At 28.6% G+C, this 8,578-nt stretch overlaps 1 long non-coding RNA gene across 1 annotated transcript in view; it reads left to right on the top strand.

The window, feature by feature from the left end:
* Window positions 1–236: 236 nt before the first annotated feature.
* Window positions 237–8,578, top strand: part of LOC102654940 — a 33,067-nt gene continuing 24,725 nt past the window's right edge. Inside the window, exon 1 of the long non-coding RNA XR_003305482.1 lies at window positions 237–346. This is a non-coding gene — a long non-coding RNA (uncharacterized LOC102654940). The remainder of the gene's footprint in view (window positions 347–8,578) is intronic.

Here is an 8,578-nt window from a genome sequence, read left to right as displayed (position 1 = left end):
ATCAAAAAGATATTGCTCCTTTTTCTAGTCCTCATAACCCCTCTACTAATTTAATATTAATTTCAGAAAATATTTGTGACCGCGCGCAATGCGGTTAATAGAATCAGTGTTTGCTTCGTCATAGTATTTTTAATATTTTTTTAGAGCATAATAGCTCTGATTAAATTTAATTAGAATAATCAAACGCGAAGGTAGAATCAGTGTTTGTTCGCCGATTATAATTTATACGAACGCGTTATTAGTTTCTTATTTTTATTTTTTTCTTTTTACAAATATTCGTTTTCGGTACAGGGTAGAGTCAGTGCTTCTCTCAAGAGAATACGGCGATCATCCACCACGCGAAGAGGTAAGAGAAATCATTAGATTTTCATTTTTTAGATTTTAATCTTTTATATTTTTATTATTATTAAAATTTCTTAGAAACTTAATTTTTTATATTAAACTATTTGGTTTATTAAAGTTTAAAGTTAAACAGTTAGTTATTTTTTTTACTATTCCAAGATTTCAAATAACGAATATTACATAGAATATTTTATATTTTATTGCAGATGCTGATGAAAGTTTTTTTTGGACTTTAGTGTTAAAAAATATTTGTGACCACGCGCAATGTGGTTAAGTAGAATCAGTGTTTGCTTCGTCATAATATTTTTAATATTTTTTAAAGCACAATAGCTCTGATTAAATTTAATTAGAATAATGAAACGCGAAATTAGAATCAGTGCTTGTTTCGCCGATTACAGAATATGTACGAACGCGTTAATAGTTTGTTATTTTTATTTTTTTATTTTGAATATTCGTTTTCGGTACAGGGTAGAATCAGTGCTTCTTTGAAGAAAATAAGGCGATCATCCATCACGCGAAGAGGTAATTATCTTTTTTTCTATCTAAATGTTTTATTCTTTTAAACAGAAATCAATCATAATTTCAATACGTATCATTATTACATATTGCAAATTTAATAGTTTCATATTTCAATTTGTTTGAATAACGAGAACCGTGTTTTAAATTGATGACGTTTTGTCACAGATTTCTTCCATCCTCCTACCTGATGACAGGCTTCTTCTCGATGACTTCTGGGGCTACAACACAGTGAAGGCGTTCGTCGCATCGTATGGTGAGTCGCATGCTTTTTGGTTCCTCCGGTCATTCAATCATGTCGTAGGATGAAAGATCCGAATCGACACGGATGACTGGTTGTATACGTAGAATTTTGCACGAGCACAATGACCGCGGATATTTGTTTATAATATCCGTGAGTAGTAACAATTATTTCTTTTGTGTTTTATTTATTAGTTCAGGCTAGTTCAGGATCTTCTTGCGTTTCGCGTTTTTGATTAATATAAAATGTTTAGTAATTTTCTAATGTCAGTAATGCATATAATAATTATTGTATTAATATAATACAATAATTAATTTGAATTTTTATTATTCAAATTCCTTGAGAATAACATTTTAAGTTATTGGATCAAATATATTTTATATATTTTATATATAATTTGATTATTGTGATATGATAATAATAAATTTTATATAATAATAACTTTAATATGACTTACAACATTTGTGACAGTAAAGTTGAATTTTCTTCGTTTCGTAATTCACAATAATGAATTAAATTTTGTGCAAGAAGATATTTCGCGACAGATAGATTTAGAATCAGAGCAATAAGTTTGAATACTATTTTTATGAAAATATAAAAAATATGCTCTGATGAAGGAATCGCCTGAGGATATTTCTATTAATATTTATGTTAAATTACAATGAATAATTCTAATTCTTTTTTAAATTCAATATTAAGAATTAAAATTTCAATAACTTGTTCAATTAATGAATATATAAATATAGAGTAGAGTCACAAATATAATTATTTTGAAATATATAAGAATATAATGCAAAGTCAAGAATATTAAGAATTAAAATTTCAATAATTGTTCCTTAATAAAATAAATAATATAAAGTAGAATCACAAATAATTTGAAATATAATAGAATATAATGCAAAGTGAAAGAATATTAGCCCGTTAGATACAAAACTGGATATATTAATATTCTTTTTAGCTCAGGATTTTCAGATTTAACCCTTTTCCGTGTTCACTGCCAGGAACTCACTCACGTGCCCAGGTGTTACTTGAGTGAGGGAGAGGCAATGGGTATGATGACCTAGTTCATAAGTTAATTACAAATTTTTTTAGCGACTGGCGATGCGTTAGTGTATCGTGCACGACGTAGTTTCCACATTGTTGTGTGTGTGGTTAGGCTGTGGAATTGCGTCGTTTCAATTTATTTTTTTCACTGTTCAATCCCTTTTTAGAATCACATTCGCAATTAATGAATTAAATATTGCGAATAATTAATAAATAACAAGATTATTAATCTTTACTCTCAAATTACAATAATGGTACAATTTTGATTCACAATAATGATTACCGTTTAGTCTGGTGACTAGTATTTTAGTAGAAAATATTACATATTTATAAATATTCAGAATTAAAATGTAGATTTCTTACACGCATTTTTGTCGCGTTTCACGCAATGGTCGCTAGCCTCGTCAGTCCGATTTCAGGAAAATGGTACGTAAAGTTAGAGTGTGCGAGTAGTGTGCCAAGCCGGGTGTCGGAGGCGTCCCGGGACGTTTTCCCTAGTGTAGGCTTTTGCGCCCGGGGTGTTATGCGTGAGAATCGTGGAATGAGTGTGTTGGTGTGCCTGTTTTGCCATTTTTAAATATAGGGTTAGGTAGGATAGGTAGTAACTTCTGGCATGTCTGTTAATTATAAGTAGGTGGGCCGGGCAGGTTGTCACAGTCTCTGATCGGGTAGGCGCGTTTTTCGCGTGACAACCTGTTTCAGGAAATAAAATTTGATAAATCGAGGGAAAAGCTGCGATAAATGGACGATTATGCCATTCGTCTCTGGCTTTGCTCATCGATTTTTCGAATTTCCGCGGTCGCGGTCGTGATTTGCTTTCGAAACGAACGTTGCGCTCGAGATTCTGTGCATGTACGGAGAATGATCATTGCGATCGTTGGTCGTCCATGTGCACTTAGCTTCCGCGACTTAGTCCCTTTTTTTCCTTTTTTTCTTTGATTTGCGATTAGTGAATCTCGAGCCTAGATTTAAGTTTCAGCGGGCATTGCGCCCGAAGGAGGAAGACCGAAGAGGCCTCGACAAACTGTCACGAAGAGGGGCTGCAACGAATGGTTTCTCATTTTTGGATCTTGTCTGGGTCCAAAGAATGGGAAGTCATTGTTACTACTTTGTCATTGTGCTCGTTTAGTAATACGTAGTATATGTTGTATCGTCTTGGCCAATTTGCATGCTGGCCCATCGTTCATCCAGTCATCATGGGCAAATCGCGGGCAAATTTGCATTAGTGTTGCGATTGATTAATAACGGGTTGAATTAGAGTTGCGTTGAAAAATTATCGCGATTGCTTTTAATTATTTTCATTATGAATTAGTTTATTTTTTATTTATTTATTTATTTATTTTTTTGAATATTTGAACTTGAATTTATTCTTTCTTATTAATCAATTTATGATATCGTGATATTTCAAATAGCTTTTTAGATTTATAGAATAATAATATTAAATTCATTAATTTGTTTATTAATTAAATTCATTTGAAGAATTAGTGTTGCGTTGATGAATGATCGCGTTTTTATAGTAGTGTTGCGTTATTTGTCCAAATTGCCCATATTTCTTCCACTTGGATTGTGGAAGTACGTTCCAGCTCGTTCCTGAATCACCTATTACAGTCAAAAGGCTGTACAAAGGGTGATTGTACGACGGCAGTCTCTGACTATGGCTGCAATCTTCCGCATTTAGTGTTGCGTCTACAATAAAATAATGAGTGCATAAATTATTTTTCAGAGTTTCGTATATGTTTTCGCGAATTTTTTATCTTTCTTTCTTTCTTTTTTTTTTTTATCTTTCTTTTCTTGATAAAGAATTGCATTTGAAGTATAATAAAGCACTCTTCGCGTTTCTTTTGAGATTTTAGTATATAGTGTTGCGAAATAAAAAGAAAATTCCACTCACGGTTTGTTCGGGTTCACATTGAGTGGATAATTATTTTGGTAACCCTCTGGTTACCTTTTCGTCGTTTTTCTCTTTTCAGCGCCCCCTATTAAGTGCGTTTGTTATTGAAATACTGTTAAAAATTGCATTTCTTTCTTATCATAAATATCTTTCATTTAAAATCATGATTGCTTAACACTTTGATAATTTGATTTTTTTTTTTTAATTATAATTATTTTTTAATTACTATCTGGTAATTGAGTTTGTTACAGGTATGAATTGAAGAAAATAACAGGAAAATAGATAGGAAATAACGTGTGATCTCTTCATTTGTTGAAATTAATTATTTTTGTTGTTGAGTTTCACTAATTCTGTTGTATAGTCTGTTTCAGGTTCCTCCTCACTTTTCAACGAAATGGATACATCTCATCATCAAATAAATATTCTAATTTTTATATTAGGTAGGGTAGGTTATAAAAATATAGGATTTGTAAACCGTGTTTTGTTCTTCTTTTTATTAAAAAAGGCAATTTCGCCTTTCCTATTCTGTTTCGTTTTCCAAACCAATAGTTTTCCTATTTTTCAAGGCAATATGATCATCCTGTCATCCTTAACTTCCTCGTTATAAGCAAATATTGATACTTGATAGCTACGTGACTTTGTTCACTAACTATCATTGATATATCCTGATTTGTATTTTCCTCTTGCCACATGTGGTTTATCTCGTATCAAATTTTTTGAAAATTGTGTGTCGTCAGTGTGGAATGTAGATATGGTTATGAGAGAATTTGTTATATTTTCAATAAGCAAAGCATATACAAACAAAATGTTGAATTAATTTCTATCGATAAGGAAATATGAAAGAATTTTTAGAATAAGTAAAATATTAATGTTATGTTTTAAATTTATTTCAGGATTTTTGCAGAAGCATTTTTAGAAGATTATGATTCAAGAAAATGGATTTAGAATTAAATGCATGCACAGCTAAAGGTATTAATAAAGTAGTGTTGTAAAAAAGTATATAATAAAATATAAATAAGTAGATGAGTTAAAATGGTGTGTAGTGCTTTCTGGGGAGCTTATTTTGCTTTTTTGCTTATTTTGCTTATTTTGCTTATTTTGCTTATTTCTTTACTTTTTTCTTTCTTTTTTTTTTCTTTTTTCTTAAGCTTTTTACTATCAATCATTTTTCATTTTCATATCGATGGAAGTGTAAATATTGATAGAAATCTCTTAATTTAATTTTAGGTTTAGTCTTCCGCGTCGGTTTTCTTTACAGCTCCTTTTGGTATTCGTGTTGCACAACGATCAAAAGTTTGAACGTTTTGCAAACATATATCATATAAAGGAGAATTGTGAATAAATAAATTTTCGTGCAAAGGAGGGTGGATGGGACGTCGTGGTCAGGGTGGGTCTCCAATTCGCAGCAACCTCCAAGCGGTGAGACCTGGAAATCATATATCATTATAACATAATTTCATCGTTAGTTAATTTATCCATAATATAATTATATATTTTATAAGATAAAAAATGAGCTAATTGGCTGCGATCGCGATTATATTTTTCATGGATACTTTTTTTTATTTTTTAAAGTGATAAATAATCCGTTTTAAACTTTAAAATTATAAAGTGTAAGATTTTTTTTTCTTTTATCTTTGTGTGATAATATTGTGTATGTAGTTAGGATGTATTATGTTAGATGGCGTATCTCCTTTTTTTTTAGTGGTATTTCAGATATCTCCTTAAAAAAATATTTTTTTAAAAACATTACAAAAATAGCAATAATACTTAATTCTGATTCTATTTTATCCAGTTTTAGAGAATAATTTTTTTTTATGATTCAATTATTTTAGTTTTTAATTTTTACTAATATAAAATATAATTTTATTTTTCTTTTTTATGATGTTTCTTATAAAATATTTTATAAATATTTCTTAATATAAATTTTATTTTTAAATTTAATTTTATGTATCATTTTTTTTTACTTTTTTTGTAATATTTAATTTATTGATTGTCGAATAAGTAGAATTTTCTTTTATCTTTAATATTTTTTTTTTATAATGTTTCAGCATATTACCGCTTCAGCATGGCAGTCAGTTAATAAATATGTCTCTAAATTATTGTATAATTTGTGATCTATGGTTATAATCTTTTGTTGTACTGAATCGATAATGTAGTGTATGATAGAAAAATGATAAAGAAATTATTTGATTTTCAAATTCTCATAACCAAAAGTGCATTGAATAAGAAATCTACATTATAATTTGTCTGTGGTATTACTACCCTTTAGAATCGTATTTGAATATGTATTAAGTTATGCTATATAAAATACAAATAATTTTTACTTTTATATTTATGCACCAATATATACACAAATACTTAAAAATATAGTAAAACATTTTAATTATAAATAATATATTTTATCATTAACTTTTAATATGTTAATGACCGTGTTGTTTTACTAATCTTATATCTCAAATATAAAAAGAATATGTACATTTTATAATATTAGTAATATTTTAATAAGCATTAATACAAACAAATAATATAGAATCGTATGTAAATGTTAATAATACAAATCCATAAAATAAGCAATAATTTTATACATTTATCCCGCTATTTATCCGGATGATTTAAAATTATTTTTGCAGTGGTGGTGACCTCCGTGGTAGATAGAATATTCGCAATTGAAGACTTTTGTGATTACCGCTAATTACAATGAAGATGCGGTCATATTAGTAAATGTTATTTGATCTATTCAGTCTTATGATCGAACGCAAAGTGCAAAGTTACCCTGATGCTTCTGCGTGTTGCTCTGTTGTGTGACGTCGTATTGTCTTTTAATAGTCAGCCCCTGTGACCGGTTTTTCCGTCGTTAACGAGACACTGAGACGCGCCCTCGTCCGACCTTGAACCTATAATCGTTCATAGCGTTCGATGTTTGAAATATTATCTGGAAAACTGTTAATTGTGCTCTACGGATTTGAATCTTTTTTGTTTTCTTCGGCGCCTCGTTAACGCAGAGCAACAGTGAAATGGCGAAAAAGACATACGATCTGTTGTTCAAGTTATTGCTAATTGGTGATTCCGGAGTTGGCAAAACTTGTATATTGTTTAGATTTTCTGATGATGCTTTTCAACAACATTTATTTCTACCATAGGTAGGAGAACCGTTATGAATAATAATTCATACATTTCTTAAATCAAACCGTTATTTTATAAATTCTTTTCATTATAGTAGGTTATGCTACTAAGACAAATATGATATTGTAAATTGAAAATAAATGAATAATTGAATATTGAAATAATTATTTTTTATTTTGTTAAGTATATAAAAGAATTATATTTCTAAAAAAAAAGGAGAGGAGATCAAAGCATCTTCGTGGAACAGGTATGTTGGGAAATTTCATTACGAACATTAAACGTATTTTGTATTTCATTGCCTATCTAATCAGAAATGTTATAGCTTTAAATTTTGATACGTATTTATTGTCACGAATCTGTAATTAACATTTGTTTACAAGTAAGATAATTGTGTTGGAAAAATTATGAAAATTACGAAATTCATTTTTTGATAGAAACGAAAATATTAAAAATTTATTATTAGAATTATTTTTTGAATATTTGGATAAATAATGATAGAATATAAATAGATAAATAAAATGATATCACATATCATAAATAGTAATAAAAATTTTAAAAAATTAATATTTGAATTGCAAATAAATTCTAAATAGATTTGACAAAGAAGTTAAAATAAGAATTCTAAATAGACGAATGCTTCTTTCTCGATTCCAATTTCTAATTTTTCGTATGACGTTAATCTTTTATGTTGGCTCTTTCGATCCCGTCATGGCCGATTATTCGTGACAAAAGTACTTGACGTCAAAGTTCAAGATTGAGCAATAAGAATTGTGAAATTCCACGGAATTTTCTCCTAATTTGTACAAGTAGTTAAGTTTTATTTAACCAATCTCATAGACGGGTATATAAGTACATTATCGTTCAAAATTTTGGATTTAGATATTTATTACCCAACAGAATTTGCATATTTTTTTAATAATTCCAAATTGTAATATTTGAATTTAAAATCATAAAATTATAAAAGAAAAATCTATAATCTACAATTTATATATTTTTATCGGTTTACCAACAACATTAATCAATCACCATATCATAAAAATGTTAAAATACCTTTTTCGACTTCTGTATCTGTGTATACATCAGCACTTGATGCGCTTGTACGATGTAAAATCCACTTGAAGAGTTTACAAAACAGCTTGTGCACTCAACCTTGAAGAAATAATTATGAAAAAAAAAAAAGAAATATGAAATATTTATTATATTCTACTTACTTCAATAAAATAATATCCTTTCTTATTATTCTTTTTTAATTCTTTATAAACTAAATAGAAATTTCTATAGAAATGATTTCTATAGGAATTGTAGCATGTATTTTATAATTTTTCTAATTTCCTAACATGAATTATAAAATTCAATTTAAAATTTCTTCTGAATTGATAATTAATGTAGAATAGTTAATATTTATTTATAAAGAGTTAAGA

Source organism: Apis mellifera, linkage group LG10, assembly GCF_003254395.2.
Source record: "Apis mellifera strain DH4 linkage group LG10, Amel_HAv3.1, whole genome shotgun sequence".
Taxonomy (NCBI): domain Eukaryota; kingdom Metazoa; phylum Arthropoda; class Insecta; order Hymenoptera; family Apidae; genus Apis; species Apis mellifera.
The sequence above is the reverse complement of the archived record's forward strand: the minus strand, read 5'-3'. Positions and strand labels throughout refer to the sequence as shown.